This window comes from Pan troglodytes, chromosome 10 (genome assembly GCF_028858775.2).
Source record: "Pan troglodytes isolate AG18354 chromosome 10, NHGRI_mPanTro3-v2.0_pri, whole genome shotgun sequence".
Lineage (NCBI taxonomy): Eukaryota > Metazoa > Chordata > Mammalia > Primates > Hominidae > Pan > Pan troglodytes.
Window position 1 is genome coordinate 100119912 of NC_072408.2, and position 17961 is coordinate 100137872.

Sequence of the window (17961 nt, forward strand, 5' to 3'; positions counted from 1 at the left end):
TTCAGAAAAAAAAAAAGACAGGTGCCATAGGTAGGAAGGGGCTGACCCATGCAGGGTCTGGCTGGCCAAAACATTGATTTTGATCTTTATACCAGGAAGAAGAGTTTTAGGGCAAGTTGAAGATCCTTGAGCAGATGTGTACTTCTAAAGATCACTCTTCCTGCATAGTGGAGAGTAAGTTGAAAGGGGCTAAAGAGGAGGCTTGGAGACCAACTTAAGAGGATCTGCGGTTGTCCAGGTGAGGGATGCTGGTTCCCTTAGTGCAGATGAGGAGAAATGGACAGGGCTGAGATACAGAGAAAATAAATGCCTATTAATAAGCAAAGGTTAAGAAAAATTGTCCATACCATGGTGTCAACCTAAAGGAAAAAACTGAGGCAAAATTTGTATAAGTATAGAGTTTATTTGGGCCAGATTTGAGGACTGCAACCCAGAAGCATAGATTCAAGTTGCCCTGAATATACACTCCAAATAGACTCAATGCAATAATGGGACAGAAACTTAGGGGATTGGCCAACGAGAATGGCCAGGAAAGAGCACTAAGGAAACTTGGGAGGTGAAATCTTGTGTTGGTGGTTACATGAATATAATTTTTTTTTTTTTTTTGAGATAGAGTCTTGCTCTGTCACCCAGGCTGGAGTGCAGTGTGCGATCTACAACCTCTGCCTCCTGGGTTCAAGCAATTCTCTCGCCTCAGCCTCCCACGTAGCTGGGATTACAGGCACCTGCCATCATGCCGGGCTAATTTTTGTATTTTTATAGAGATGGGGTTTCACCATGTTGGCCAGGCTGGTCTCGAACTCCCAACCTCAGGTGATCCACCCACCTCAGCCTCCCAAAGGGCTGGGATTACAGGCATGAGCCACCACGCCAGGCCATAAACATTTTTTAAATTCATCCAAATATATGTTTAAATGATTAAGTTTCATTGTATGTAAAGTACACCTCAATAAGGTTAATATTTTTAAAAAATCAGTTTAGCTTAGTTATTAAGAGCAAGTACATGGATTTTGGAAGTGTACAGATATGGCTTTGAATCCTAGCTTTACCATGAGTAATTGTGCACTCTAAGAAAGTCAATTAGCCAATGTAAGCTTTAAGTCTTATCACTGGTAAAATGGGGAGGGAGGATGGCTGTTTTGAAGACCAAATTGCCTAGCTTAGCAGATTGCCAAATACAAAGGCAAGAGGGCTTTTCATTCAAATTTTATTCCTTGCCACAGTGGAAGTATTGGGTGAAAAATTAATGTTTCTTGTGTGCTTTCTTGTTTTCTTTTTCTCTTTTTTTTTTTTTTTTTTAAGACAGGGTCTTATTCTGTCACCCAGGCTGGAGTGCAGTGGCATGATCACGGCTCACAGCAGGCTCAACCTCCTGAGCTCAAACAATCTTCCCACCTCAGCCTCCCAAGTAGCTAGGACTACAGGTGCATAGTCCCACATCTGGCTAATTTTTTTAAGTTTTTTTATTAAAAATAACTATATTGCCCAGGGTGGTCTCAAACTCCTGGGCTTAAGTGATCCTCCCAAAGTTCTGGGAGAACAGGCATGAGCCAGCAGACCCGGCCCATTTCTTGAGGGCTTCCTATTATTAGGCCTATGGTAGGCCCTTTACAGGTGTTGTCTCATTTGATCCTAATGGAAACTCTAAGAGATGGTCTTTGTTCCTATAGCTTAGAAACTTCCCAGGAACCAGTAAGTTGGTCAAGGTCATTCACAGACAGAACATGGAGCCAAAGGTCCTTGCCACAGTGAGAGAATGCTGCCTTCGCCCCACCCTCAGTGACTGGGGAGGAAACATGAGGGTCCTCACAGGGGATTTTCCAAAAGAGAGTTTAACCCCAAGTGGTCTGAAAGATGATTCTAAATGGCACACAGTAGGTCATTTATTATTTTGCTTTTATTGTATTCAGTTAACTTCTGTTTCATAGTAGTCTTCCATTTATGATAATTAATTTAATCTCCTTTTAAAATAAGCTTAAGTTTTTAAAGTGAGTCAAATTCAAGAAAATTATGAAAGAATTGATAGTATGGGCATTACTTGTGTATTTTTCAAAATTGGGAGGAAGATTTGGAAATGACTGAAGCTTGAGAAAGGATGGGCCAGCCCAAGCAGAGACATGTTAAGGCCCTGAGATGCCAGAAAGACAGTCCAAGGAGGCGGGGAGGATTCTGGCTGGCTTATGACCCTAGAACACCTGAGAAGAGGGTAGAGGGTCAGAAAGGGGGTGATCCCTTTCCTCACCATCACAGGGGTTACAGCTGACACCTATAACAAAAGACAGGTCAACAAGAGAAAAGCCTAACACATTTATTTGATCACAGTTTTATGTGACACAAGAGCCTTCAGAATAAAGACCCAGAGATACAAGGAAAACTGTCCATTGTTATGGCTTAGGTTCAATGAAGAATGGACAGCCATGTAGAACTGTGGTTAGACAGAAAAGGAATAATCTAAAGGAAACAGACTGAGTGGGGAAACCTATTAAGCCCTGTGGACTCAGATTCTTCTTGGCCTCTCTGCAGCATTTCTTTCTTCCCAGTATGGGGCCGGACCCTTTCTGCAATGGGAGTCTTATGACCTATTACCAAACAAGGTAGGTTAGAGAATTTTTTATGGCCCCTCTTACACAGAAAGGCCTGGGAAGTTTAGAGTAATATTTTTAGCTTTTCTGGCTGGCTTTGGGGAAGAGCAGTTCTATGACCCGCCTTGCGGAAGGATTCTAGTTTCTACAGCTAGCCTCAAGGGAGAACAAAGGGTGAGAGACAGGAAGGCAGGGGAAAGTCAGAGAGAAACTTTGCTTCAGTGGCTGCTTCTGATGCCTTCACTTTGGGGTATTGTTTTCGGAGCCCCACTGAGGGCTTATGCTCACATTACTATTGCCTCCTATTTGAGCAGCTTCAAGACATCTAGGGACAATACCTGGACCCCAGAGAAGGAATAAAGATGGGGAAGGAAGACATGGGAGGAGGAGAGTAGGAGGAGGATGGAAGGAAGCTGGAGCAAGTGATCCAGATCCAGTAGCTGTCAGCTCCAGGCTGGGATTCCAGTACCATCATCTGTCCGCCCCAGCTAGGGCAGCTGTCTGGGGAAAGCCAAAACAGCTCAAAGCTTTCAAAAGCCCTATTTTCCCCTATGAACTAGGGAGAACCCGGCTGTAAAAGTGATCATTTTCAAAAACAAAGAATTAAAATAATGAATCCTCTTGCAGTTTCAGCTTTGCCCAGTCACTGTCACAGGTGGCCTTTGAAGATGAGGCAAGAGACAATAGGGTAATTATTCCTAGAAAAAGACAGTGATGGTCTGCAAATTTAAATCCAGAGCTTCTTACACCAGGTATTGTGTTTTCCAAGCAAGAGCTTTGCAGAGCAGCTGAAAAGAGCAGCTACATTCTTCTCGGAAGCCACAACTGCTTGCGTTTTTCCTAATCTTTAGGGGATTTTTTTAAATGCTTATAGAATTTATTCTATACCTTGTTTCTGCTCCTGTTTTTCTGGTACCAGCAGGGTGTAGCATTGGATTTGGTCAAATTAACTTTTAAATAAAGCCCCTAAATTCTACTCCTGATACCCTTACCAGGATCATCCCCCAAAACACACACTGTCTATGCCCAGGCTCTCAAGAGAGATGTTCTGGAAGCGTATTCATCTACAAAGGGAGCAAGAGCAAGAGAAATTAAGAAGCTTCTTTAAAACTGCAAATCAGTTTGCACAAAGAAAGAGCAGGAAAATAGGAATGAGTGGCCAGGCTTCAGTGTTAGACAAAGTCTAGACCCAGGAGAAAGAACATCAAACCTACACACTATGTGTGGAACTTTGTGGGGGTTGAAGAAAAGGATTATAAGCCAGGGGCTGGCTAATGCAGGAGGATCACTTGAGCCCAAGCATTCAAAACCAGCCTGGTCAACATAGCGAGACCTGTCTTGAAATAAACAAACAGCCAGCACAGAAAGACAAACTTCACATGTTCTCACTTACTTGTGGGAGCTGAAAATTAAAATAATTGAACTCGTGGAGACAGAGAGTAGAAGGACGGTTACCAGAGGCTGGGAAGGGTAGGTGGGGGTAAGGGGGTAGCAAGGATGGTTACAAAAAAATACAAAGAATGAAAAAGATCTAGCATTTGCTAGCACAACAGGAGGACTATAGTCAAATATAATTTAACTGTACATTTTTAAATAACTAAAAGAGCATAATTGGATTGTTTGTAACACAAACGATAAATACTTGAGGTGACGGATACCCCTGATGTGATTATTACACATTGCACACTTGTATCAAAATATTTCATGTAACCCATAAGTATATACACCTACTATGTACCCACAACAATTAAAAATTAAAAAAAATTAATAAAGGAAACAAAAAAGGGGGGGCTTGCGGGTTCACAAGAGATTATTTGGGAGAAGGCCTGGTTCAAAATGAACACTGAATGTTTGCAGATTGAATCAATAAATGCATGAGTGGCTGGCTAAGCTAGTGGGCCCATGGCAAGCCCAGGAGAGAGAAGACAGGGAGCAGACCACCAGAAGCTTATTCTTATGCTTCTCTAGTCTCAGTCAAATTTGGGTCAAAAAAATAGAGGACACATCTAGGTACCTTAGGGCCCCTTTGTCCAGACCTGTGCATTGGAACAATATGAGAACCAGCACCTCCCCACCTACATTTCATAATAAAGATCGTAGGAGTTTTCTCAATTGTTAACAGTCAGTTACAGTTGGAACTGCTTGTTCTCCTCTTTCTCCCCTTCTTACAACTGCACTTGACTAGTCTTATTTTTTTTTTTTTCTTTAAAAAGATCATATAAGCTCCTAAGCCTTTCTAAGCTTAAAAAAGCTGAAACTCACTAAGGGGAAGAGAACTGTGAACATGCTGCATGATAACTTCCATATGAACTAGTAAAACTTCCCTAAACATGTGGTTGTTATCATAGAAAGCATCATTGTTTCAGGGAGCACTTACTGAAAGGCTACTACGTACCTACAGACCTCATGTTGATGCAGGACAGGTGCTTGATCCTAAACGGTGGTGACAGTTCACATAGACAAAGAGCACTGGGTGAAGAGTCAGGAAATATGAATTCCAGTCCTGGCTCAGACACTAAGTGGCTTTAGGAAATAGGCATTCCAAGCAGAGAATAACTTGTGAGCCATCACAGACTGACAAGAAAACGCATGTGAGATCAAGAAACTATAAGCAGCATGGTGTTCAGTAGAATCGCTGGGCAGGAGTGGCTAATACTTATTGAGGGCTCAGTAAATAGTTGTTGAATGAACGAATGAGGGGGAGGAAGATACAGATCACAGAGGATCTTATATTCATTCTATGCTAAGAAACATGAATGTCTCGGCCAGGCATGGTGGCTCATACCTGTAATCCCAGCACTTTGGGAGGCCAAGGCAGGTGGATCACCTGAGGTCAGGAGTTTGAGAGCAGCCTGGACAACATGGTGAAACCCCTCTCTACTAAAAATACAAAAATTAGCCAGGCGTGGTGGCGGGTGCCTGTAATCCCAGCTACTCAGGAGGCTGAGGCTGAAGAGTCGCTTGAACCCGGGAGGCAGAGGTTGTAGTGAGCGGAGATCGCACCATTGCACTCCAGCCTGGGCAACAAGAGCGGAACTCTGTCTCAAAAAAAGAAAAGAAAAGAAACATGAATGTCTCTTGGAGGCAATGGAGAACCACTGAGGACAGAGGACTTTATTCAGACTTAGGTTGTAGCTAGGGGCTATGCTACATAAAGAGTTAATTTAGGAGAACAAGGAATTACACAGAAAGACCCATTAAGGCCGGTCGTGGTGGCTCAAGCCTGTAATCCTAGCACTTTGGGAGGTGGAGGCAGGAGGATCACTTGAGGCCAGGAGTTCCAGACTAGCTTGGCCAACATAGCGAAATCCCATCTCTACTAAAAATACAACAAAAAATTAGCCAGGCGTGGTGGCACACGCCTGTAGTCCCAGCTATTCAGGAGGCTGAGGCAGGAGGATCGCTTGAACCCAGGAGGCAGAGGTTGCAGTGAGCTGAGATAGTGCCACTGCACTCCGGCCTGAGTGACAGAGTGAGACTCCATCTCAAAAAAAAAAAAAAAAAAAAAGAAAAGAAAAGAAAGACCGGTGAAGAAGCAATGATCAAAGAGAGGGAGAAGAGCAAATGGCTTGGAGAAACCAGACCTGAAACAGACAGCACTTGCTGCGTGATTAGATGAGGGAGATAAGTGGAAGAAAAATTGAATCATGGGCTTTTAGGGTAATAAAGTTCTTGATAGTAACACTAGTTTACATAGAAAGTGCATAAAGTGCAAGTAACTGATAACTTCGGTTTGGAATGTTAAGTGGAATATCCATGTGGAAATAAACCAGAGCTAACATTTACTGAGCCTTTCCCATATGCCAAAAGCTGTTTTAAGTCCCCTACAGATGTGAACTTGTGTAATCCTGCAACAGCCCCATGAGATAGGTACTATTATTAGAGTCCCTTTTTTAGACAAGGAAAACAAGGTACAGAGAGTTTAAGTAACTTCTCAAGGTCACACAGCTGGTCAGTGGCAGAGTCAGATTCAAACTCGGACAATCAACTCCAAATCCCACTTTCTTAACCTCTGTGTAAATGGGTATTTGCCATACAGTGAGGGCACAAAGCCATCACTCTACCTCTTCTTGGAGAAGTAAAAAACAAAAAATAATCAAATCAAAGTGATGATTTACATTTTTTAAGCACACGAAATGCAAGAATTCCAACCATCAGATTGTGAATGCCATTATTTTTGGTGCTGTAAAACATATTAATAGTTAAATCTAAGTCTACATTTTAATATACATCTAGTCTCCAAAGCAAACAAGATGTAATGTGATTTGTAATATGCACTTGTCAAGTCCTGCTTTATTTATTTATTTATTTATTTATTTATTGAGACAGAGTCTTGCTCTGCACCCAGGCTGGAGTGCAGTGGCAGGAGCTTGGCTCACTGCAACCTCTGCCTCCTGGGCTCAAACGATCCTCCCACCTCAGCCTCCCAAATAGCTGGGATCACAGATGCATGCCACCACATCAGCTATTTTTTTGTATTTTTAGTAGAGACGGGGTCTCGCCATGTTGCCCAGGCTGATCTCAAACTCCTGAGCTCAAGTAATCCGCCAGCCTTGGCCTCCCAAAGTGCTGGGATTACAGGCATGAGCCACTGCGCCCGGCCCTAAATCATGCTTTTTTATATAATCTATTTAGAGTAAATTAAGTAGCATATGGCATTTGTTTAAGGAAAAGTTAAAGCTGGTGTTTATATGATTATAAGTATTATTACAGAACATATTAAGACATACTTCAATATAATCTTTAAAAACATAATTCTCTTAAGTTGATTTTTTCTTTTTTTTTGAGACAAAGTTTCACTCTTGCCCAGTGAAGCAGCATGATCATAGCTCACTACAGCCTCAACCTCCTGGGCTTAAGCAATCCTCCTGCTTCAGGCACCTGAGTAGCTGGGACTATAGGTGCCCATCATCATGTCAGGCTAATTTTGAAAAAAAATTTTTTTTTGAGACGGAGTCTTGCTTTGTTGCCTCAGGCTGGAGTACAGCGGCGAGATCTCAGCTCACTGCAACCTCTGCCTCCCAGATTCAAGTGATTCTCCTGCCTCAGCCTCTTGAGTAGCTTGGACTACAGGCGCCTACCACCATACTTGGCTAATTTTTTTGTATTTTTAGTAGAGATGAGGTTTCACTATGTTGGCCAGGCTAGTCTCAAACTCCTGACCTCAGTTGATCTGCCCACCTCGGCCTCCCAAAGTGTTGGGATTACAGGCGTGAGCCACGGCACCAGGCCCTAATTTTTTTTTTTTTCTTTTGTAGAGATGAGGTCTCGCTATGTTGCACAGGCTGGTCTTGAACTCCTGACCTCAAGCAATCTCTCACCTTGGCCTCCCAAAGTGCTAGAGTTATAGGCATGAGCCACTGCACCTGGCATTAAGTTGATTTTTAAAAACCTAAAATAATTTCTTTATTTCCTAACTACTTTGCAGAAATAACATAATGACTTTAGTTCCTTAGAGGGGGTCATAACATTATTTATTACTGTAAACTAGATTTGAATTTTAAAAGATCAGGAACTACTGCTTGGCACCGAGGTGTAATTTCTGCCATTTTGAGACATATTCCATAACCCAGTGATCCCCACGAACAACTACGACAAGAATAAATATGAGATCCTTTCCATTCCAGGGTTTGTGGTAGAGGGTTTAGCTTTGACTTGGACCCCTTACTGAGTGACTAACCATTACACAGACAGAGCTTGTGACCTCATGGACATGCTCAGCTGGTGAGCTATTCTGCCAGGAGCTCAGTGCTATTTTCATTTGGCTTTAATCTTTCCTAGATCAAGACATAGCCTTCTTTGAAAAGCCAGGTTTAGTAAGATATACACATGACGTATTCTCAGAAATGAAAGAAAACACTTTTAGCTTCCTTCCCTAGTTACCAAAACTCTAGAACTTACCGTAACCTTAATAGCAGCCAAAAAGAAGGTCTTTTCTCTTGACCCTTGGCTGACCCTTCTTCCACTTCCAAGAATTTTCTCCCTCTTTCTGGCTATGGCATAAGTTTTGTTCCCCTTGAGATTCAGCCCTTAACAGAAATAATTCAGGCAGGGTAACAGAATGTTCTAGAGCACTCAGCCATGACTACTGAGCACTCAAAATATAGCTACAGTGACAGAGAAAGGAGATTGTAATTAATTTAAACTTTAATTTGAAAACTTGGACCAGATTTAGTTATTGAAGAACTTCTACATAATTTAGTTATTGGAGAATTTCTGCATATGTTTGGAATAACTTTGATATGTAAATCTACTTTTTCAACTATAAATTTTGTGAAATCTAAATTTTATAAAATCTAATTTTATGAAATTTTATGAAATCTAAATACAGACCAAGTATTTCCAATGAAAATTTAGTCTCCAAACCGAGATGTGCTATGTGTTACATCCACACCAGATTTTAAAGACTCAGCACAAAAAAAGTAACTGTCTCATTAATAATTTTTATATTGATTACATGTTGAAATGATAATATTTTGGCTATATTGGGTTAAAGGAAATATATTATTAAAATTAATCTCACATGGTTCTTTTTACTTTTTAATGTGGCTATTAGAACATTTTAAATAATATACGGGGCTCACATTATTTCTATCAGATGGTGATGGTCTACAGCATGGGTGACAGTGTCACAGAGACTAAGCTCCCCCGACTTGCTGGCTGTGTGACTTTAAGCCATCTTCTTAACCTCTTTATTATTTTATTTTATTTTATTTATTCTGTTGCCCTGGCTAGAGTGCAGTGGCACAATCTTGGCTCACTGCAACCTCTGCCTCCCGGGTTCAAGCTATTCTTGTGCCTCAGCCACCTGAATAGTTGGGATTACAAGCATCTGCCACCATGCCTGGCTAATTTTTGTATTTTTAGTAGAGACGGGGTTTCACCATGTTGCCCAGGCTGGTCTCGAACTCCTGGCCTCAGATGATCCACCCACCTAGGCCTCCCAAAGTGCTGGGAGTACAGGTGTCAGCCACCGTGCCTGGTCTACTTAGCCTCTTTAAACTTCTGTTTACTTATCTGTAAACTGAAGAAAATATTGGCCGGGCGTGGTGGCTCACTCCTTTAATCCCAACACTTTGGGAGACCAAGGCAGGCGGATCGCCTGAGGTTGGGAGTTCGAGACCAGCCTGACCAACATGGAGAAACCCCATCTCTATTAAAAATACAAAATTAGCTGGTCCAGATGGCGCATGCCTATAATCCCAGCTACTCGGGAGGCTGAGGCAGGAGAATTGCTTGAACCTGGGAGGTGGAGGTTGCGGTGAGCCAAGATCACGCCATTGCACTCCAGCCTTGGTAACAAGAGAGAGACTCCATCTCAAAAAAAAAAAAAAAAAAGAAAGAAAGAAAAGAAAATATTACAATTTTCTGAATAGGCATACAGTGAATTTTACATGAGACAGTGAGCATAAACTGTGCCTGACTTATAGTAAAATATTCTGCAAATATTCACTTTTATTATCATTGTTATTATTCTCTAGCAATCATCCAGATGTTTAGCAAAAGAATGCCTCAAAATAAATATTAGTTCCCTATGGGTTGCCTCTTGTATCTCATGACTAGATAAATTGTAACCTCATTTTCCAAAATGAAAAAAAAGGGACTTGAGGTCAGATACAGGTTTTTCTCACATTTGTCAGTTTTTTAATATTTAAAAAATCACTTTTTTTAGTTGATGAAATGCTTTTGGGGGGGGTTAAAATAATGAAATTACTTAAAACCCAGACTTCCCTGAAAAATCTAGGGCATGAGTTTTACTCCTAAGAAATAGTGATTCTCAATATCTCAAATAATCCAAACTTAGCAATCCTTCATTTAGATTCAATTTTGGCCAGGTGTGGAGGCTCATGCCTGTGATTCCAGCATTTGGGGAGGCTGAGACAGGAGGATTGTTTGAACCCAGGAGTTCGAGACCAGCCTGGGCAACATAGTAAGACCCCATCTCTACTAAAAATAAAACATTAGCTGGGTGTGGTGATGTATGCCTGTGGTCCCAGCTATTCAGGGAGCTGAGGTGGGAAAACAGCTTCAGCCTGGGGGTCATGCCACTGCACTCCAGCCTGAGTGACAGAGGGAGACCCTGTCTCAATAATAATAATTAGATTCAATTTTGAAGACTAAAGTTTCATTAATGTCCACAGTTTTTGCAGCGGAGGGGCAGAATTAAAGAGACTTCTAAATAAATGGGCTGAATATACATTAGGGACATCTGCTTTGAGAAAAAGGGAGAAGTACATTTCCCTATTCCTTCTGCAAAGTACAACTAAAAATCATGGACCTTATATATAAAGGTGGAAAGAAGAATGCAGACTACTAGGAATCTCAGGACCCAAAGAATGACATAGCAGTGAATTCCCTGGGTTTCTTTATTGCCTCCTGTATCCCAAACTGTGCTGGAGCTGGAGAAGGTAGATGCACAGAATGCCAATGGATACAGACAAAGAAAGTTCAAAACAAGCCTGATGTCTCTAGCCAAAGGACCAGGAAAAGAGAAGGTTAGCCAAACAGCAAGACAGAAAACTTTTCAATAATAACCACTCTACTCCAGCTAAACATCATAGAAAAAACTCTGACTCCACCTCCACCCATGCCAGCAAAGGTAAAGGAGGGAGTCTGGACTTCCACTTCTGTTAATGGGGCACCCTTCCCCTTCTCCACTGGGATGGTGTCAGAGTAGCTCTAGTGGAGATAATAAGACTTTTTCCAGTGCTCAAAAGTAACAAGGCTACTCCAATGCTTGTGGTATCAGTGGAGGCAACATGGGGAGCCAGAATTCCCACCTACACCCGGCACTAATGAGGAGCCCTTTCTGTCCTGAGGATGTTAATGGATGCTGAGTGGGGAACCTGGATTTCTACCACACCTGGCATCAATAAAGAGGTGGCTCCCTCACCCCCAGCCAGAGTGGTATTAGAAGAAGCCAGCTAAAACAGAAGGCTTAAATAAGATCCAGAGTCCCATAACACAATACCCAAATGTCCAGGTTTTGATAAAAAAATCATTCATCATAGTAAGAACAAGAAAAATCTTAACTTACCTAAAAATATAACCAATAGGTGCCAACACTGACATGACAGAGATACTAGAATTATCTAACAAATATTTGTAAACAGCTATTATAAATATGCTTCAATTAGCCATAATAAACATATTTAAACAAATGAAAAAAATAGAAAGTCTCAGCAAAGAAATAGAAGATTTAAAGAAGCACCAAATGGAAATTTGGAACTGAAAACTACAACGATAGAAATTAAAAACTCAGCGGACGAGCTCAACAGCAGAATGGAGGAGACAATAGAAGTAAACAGTGAACTTGAAGATAGATAACTAGAAGTTACCCAGTCTGAACAACAGAAAGAAAATAGATACCCCACCCCCCAAAAATTAACAGAGCAATAAGGATCTATAGATTATTTTAAACAGTCTAACATTAATATCACTGGAGTCCCAGAAGAAGAGAAGAAAGAAGATGGAGCTGAAAAAAGTATTTGAAGAAATAATGGCTAAATATCTCAAGTTTGGCAAAAGATGTAAACCTAGAGATTTAAGAAGCTCAATGCACCTCAACAAGAAAAACCAAATGAAATCCATGCCAAGACACATCATAGTCAAACTTGGGAAAACTAAAGACAAAGAAAAAATTATTAAATTAAGTCTCTTCCATGCTTCATGACCAAAAAGAAAAAAAAAAGTAATGAAAGCAGTGAAAGAGAAATAACACCTTACTCACAGGAGAAAACAATTCTAATGACAACAGATTTCTCATCAGAACTCATGGAAGCCAGAAGGAAGTGGCACAGTGTTTTTCAAGTGCTGGAAGGAAAGAACTATCAATCCAGAATTCTATATCCAGAGAAAATATCTTCAGGAATGAAGGGAAAACTTAGACATTCTCACATGTAAGAAAACTAAGATAATTTGTCATCATCAGACATAAGCTAAAAGATAGGCTAGGCTGGGCGCAGTGGCTCACGCTTTTAATCCCAGTACTTTGGGAGGCCAAGGCAGGCGGATCATGAGGTCAGCAGTTCGAGACCAGCCTGGCCAACATAGTGAAACCCCCCGTTTCTACTAAAAATACAAAAAAATTAGCCGGGTGTGGTGGCACACACCTGTAGTCCCAGCTACTCAGGAGGCTGAGGTGGGAGAACTGCTTGAACCCGGGAGGCAGAGGTTGCAGTGAGCTGAGACCATGCCATTGCACTCCAGCCTGGGTGACAGAGTGAGACTCCGTCACAAAAAAAGAGAAAAAAAAAAAGTGCTAAAGGAAGTTTCCTAAACAGAAAAACAACAACAAAAAAAATGATAAAAGCAGTAATCTTGGAACATCAGGAAGAAACAGTAAAATTATGAGTAAATATAATGTATTTTTCTTCTCCACTTAAGTTTCCCAGATTCTTTTAAATAGCTAAAGCAAACATAACAGTGATGTGGTTCTAAATGCATATAGATGGGATATTTAAGATTTATGGGCTGGGCGCGGTGTAATACCAGCACTTTGGGATACCAGGGTGGATGGATCACTTGAGCCCAGGAATTTAAGACCAGCCTGGGCAACATGGCAAAACCCCATCTTTACTAAAAATACAAAAATTAGCCAGGCACCATGAATCATGCCTGTAATCCCAGCTACTCAGGGGCTGAGGCAGGAGGATCACCTGAGCCTTGGGAGGTTGAGGCTGCAGTAAGCCATGATTGCACCACTGCACTCCACCCTGGGTGACAGAGTAAGACCCTGTCTCAAAAAAAAAAAAAAAAGAATTATAAATATGGAGAGTAAAAAGACATAAGGAGAAGTAAGGTTTCTATGCTTCACTTAAACTGCTAAAATGTCAATTCCAGTAGACAGTGATAAGTTATGTATATATAACCACTGAAAATACTATGCAAAGATACACTTAAACGCACTAAGTTGTTTTTGTTTTTTTGTTTTTTGGTTTTTTTTGAGACAGAGTCACACCGTCGCCCAGGCTGGAGTCTAGTGGTGTGATCTCAGCTCACTGCAAGCTCCGCCTCCCTGGTTCACGCCATTCTCCTGCCTTAGCCTCCCGAGTAGCTGGGACTACAGGCACCTGCCACCATGCCCGGCTAATTTTTTTTTTTGTATTTTTAGTACAGACGGGGTTTTACTGTGTTAGCCAGGATGGTCTCAATCTCCTGACCTCGTGATCCGCCAGCCTTGGCCTCCCAAATTGCTGGGATTACAGGTGTGAGCCACCACGCTCGGCCTAAATGCACTAAGTTTTAATAACCCATAGGAAGTTAGAAAAAAAACAGAAACATAAAACTGAGAGAAAACAAAAGATACAAAATACAAAAAATAAAATGTCAGGCACAAGTCCTATCACATCAATAATTATATCCAGTGTAAACGACCTAACACACCAATGAAAAGACAGAGATTTGCAGAGTAGACGAAAAAACATGACCCAACTATACATGTGTCTACAAGAAATTCCAATTACAATTAGATAGGTAGATTCAAAGTAAACAAATAGAAAAAATATATCTCATCTAAACATTAATCAAAAGAAAGCAGGAGTTGCTATATTAATATCAAATAGAGTAGACTACTGAGTAAAGAAAATTACCAGAGATGGGGCAAAACATTCCATAATGATAAAAGGGTTAGTCCATCCAGAAGACGTAGCTTCCTAAATGTGTGTGCAACAAACAACAGAGCTGCAAAACGTGAAACACAAACTGATAGAACTGAAAGAATAAATAGACAAATCCACGCTAATAGTCATAAACTTCAATGCCTTCTCTCAACAACTGATAGAACAAGCAGACAGAAAATTGGCAGGGATGTAGAAGAAGTCAGGAATACTTTGTTTGTTTGTTTCCTTGAGACAGGGTCTCACTCTGTCACCCAGGCTGGAGTGCAGTGGCATGATCACAGCTCTCTGCAGCCTCGACCTCTCAGGTTCAAGTGCTCCTCCCACCTCAACCTCCCTTGTAGCTGGAACTACAGGCACCTGCCACCACACCTGGCTAATTTATGTTATCTTATTTTTTGTAGAGATAGGGGCCTCACTATGTTGTCCAGGCTGGTCTCAAACTGCTGGGCTCAAGCAATCCTCCTGCCTTGGCCTCCCCCAGTGCTGGGATTAAAGGTGTGAGCCACCGCTCCCAGCCTGATAATACTATTAACCAATAGGACCTAATCTACATTTATAGACTATTCCACCCAACAATAGCAGAAAACACATTATTTTCAAGCGCCCATGGAACACATCCCAAAATAGACTATATCTTGGGCCATAAAACCAACATCAACAAATTTAGAGGACTAAAGGCTGGGCACAGTTGCTCATGCCTGTAATCCCAGCACTTTGGGAGGCCAAGGGGAGTGCAGATCACTTGAGCTCAGGAGTTCAAGACCAGCCTGGCCAACATGGTGAAACCCTGTCTCCACTAAAAAAAATTAACCAGGCGTGGTGGCGGGTCCCTGTAACCACAGCTACTCAGGAGGCTGAGACAGAAGAATCGCTTGAACCCGGGAGGCAGAGGTTGCAGTGAACCGAGATCGAGCCACTGCACTCCAGCCTGGGTGACAAAGAGAGACTCTGTCTCAAAAAAAAAAAAAAAAGTATAAATAAAACAGCCATATTTAAGAAAAATATTGTTGCAGGTTGGGTTTCCTGGGAAACAGACTTAGAGATGGAGGCTTACACACAGGAGGTTTATTGGGAAGTGATCTTGGGATTAACACCCGTGGAGATATCAAAGCTGCTGATTCAGGCAGAGGGAGAAGTTGGGCTGCAACGCAGTCACAGCAAGGGCTTCCGCCCATCTCCTGGGGAGCGCTTGAGCTAGGATGGTCTTACAGAAATATCCCAAAATAAAGCAAGGGGGCTGGACATTTAGACCTCACATCATGATATGAAGGGAAATGACCTTGGACAGCTGGCTTCTCATCACTAGGGTTGTCGGGGAGAGCAGGAGGAGACAGGTGTGAGCTGTCAGCCAATCAGACTGCCGGTTTCAGTCATGAAGTGGGAGATCTGGGCAGTCCACCCAGGGCTTATTCTAAGTTTGAATCACCTACTCATTCACTCTCACCAGGGAAACCTTTATGTAGACACAATAGACAGTAAAGGCTACCTCCTGAAGAAAGAGCAAGCTGTTAGAAAAAAATAATCATAACTACAGAACTTTTTCTTACCAGAGGTAAGATGACTTGTCACCACCAAGGTAAGGCAGCATCTTATGCTCAGCACAAGACTGATTCCAGCTTCCCTGTCCCACGTAAAGGCAGCCCAGCAGTGAACCTCATGCCATTGACCCACTCTTCTCTCTGCCCCTTGCCAGCACTGACGATATCTTACCAAACGCCAGTGACTGACACATGAAATGCATTCCATCCCAGAGAGCCTCCTGAATGTTAATTTTTTCGTGAATGGACAGGGAGAAAACTTTTATGTGGAAATCGTTGTGACAGAAAAATGGTCTATGGCTGGGTGTATACTTTCAGCAGAGCTCAAAGGTCAAACCTTCAGTCTGATCATACAGTTTTCATGCTTTCTGCCTGCTGGAGATTCCCAGAAGAATTTTCCAATAGAAAAAAGAAAGACAAAAAAATCATTAGAACCAGAAAGAACATCCGCCCGTCATACTCAATGTTAAAAAACCATGTGACTCTGCCGGGCATGGTGGCTCATGCCTGTAATCCCAGCACTTTGGGAGGCCAAGGTGGGTGGATCGCCTGAGGTCAGGAGTTCAAGACCAGCCTGGCCAACATAGTAAAACCCTGCCTCTACTAAAAATGCAAAAATTAGCTGGATGTGGAGGCAGGTGTCTGTAATCCCAGCTACTCAGGAGGCTGAGGCAGGAGAATTGCTTGAACCTGGGAGACGGAGGTTTCAGTGAGCCGAGACTGTGCTATTGCACTCACTCCAGCCTGGGTGACAAGACCGAAACTCAGTCTCAAAAAAAAAAAAGTGACTATTTAAACAAGGAAACTCATTCTTTTGCCCACTTATGGTATGATCATTTAAAATAACATTTTAAAAAATGTATAGTATAAACTTGGGGGAGGGCGTGGGGAGAAAGAAGGAAGGCTTTCTTCTCAGCACTTTCCAAAAGCAGACAGATGAAATATAGACCTAGCACTAGAATAATGACTTCACATGAAGTCCTGTGAAAGCAAGTTCTATCTGACTGTCTCTGTCTGTCTGATGTGACATCAGTGGTCAAACCCTGGAAATGATGGCTAGAGGGCAAAATCTATTTTAGGTGTTCTCTCAATCCCCTTAGCCTCACCAACCCACTTGTCCCAGGTTTATCAAATCCATGCTAGAACCTGGCCATACTGCTAAGTCTAAATCTCCAGGAAAAATAACGTTTAAAAAAGAAAAGACTGGGCCAGGCCCAGTGGCTCACGCCTGTAATCCCAACACTCTGGGAGGCCGAGGCAGACAGATCACCTAAGGTCAGGAGTTTGAGACCAGCCTGGCCAACATGGTGAAACCCTGTCTCTACTAAAGATACGAAATTAGCCAGGTGTGGTGGCGGGCACCTGTAATCCCAGCTACTCAGGAGGCTGAAGCAGGAGAATCACTTGAACCTGGGAGACGGAGGTTGCAGTGACCTGAGATCGCACCTTTGCCCTCTAGCCTGGGCAAAAATAGTGAAACTCCATCTCAAAAATAAATAAAAGACTTAAATACAGATGAAACTCAAAGGTAGGGGCAGTAAACCTACTTAGCGAATAATCAAGGTTCTGCATTTCCTTTCCTCTTTGGTATGAGTGCAATAATCTTGTCCCCAGTCTACGGGCTCTTCTGGTACTTCCAATCAATTCCTTCCAGGGACCCCACCTAATCCTTTGTACATGGTCCCAGTTGTCTGCCTTCCTGAGGTAAATGCATTCCTAAAACATTCTGTGTGAAGGAGATGTTCATAGTACAAATAACACTTTTCCACTGACTTTAATTCTGATTCCCTAGTATTTTTATCATGGCTTCTAATCTATCTTCTGGCTACAAGAAGTGAGTCATTTGTAAAGTGAAGAATTTATTTTAAAGTGAGCAATCATACCACCCATTTTCTGTTTTCCTCCAGAGAGACATCTAAAAATGACTTTCCCCTTGTAGTCCCAAAGTTCTCAAACCTACACTCACCTCTTTGCCCAAAACTTCCAGCCTCAACTATGTTAAGGTCTCTGCCTTGCTTAGAGCCCCACCGTCGCTGTGATAGTTTTCTAGAGATGCCCAACGAAGTATCACAGAGTTGTTAAAGAACAGGAATTTATTTTTCCACAGGTCTGGAAGCTAGAAGTCCAAGATCAAGGTATCAGCAGGGTTGGTGTCTTCTAGGGCCTCTCTCCTCAGCTTGCAGATGGTTTTCTCTCTGTACCTGTCTATATCCACATTTC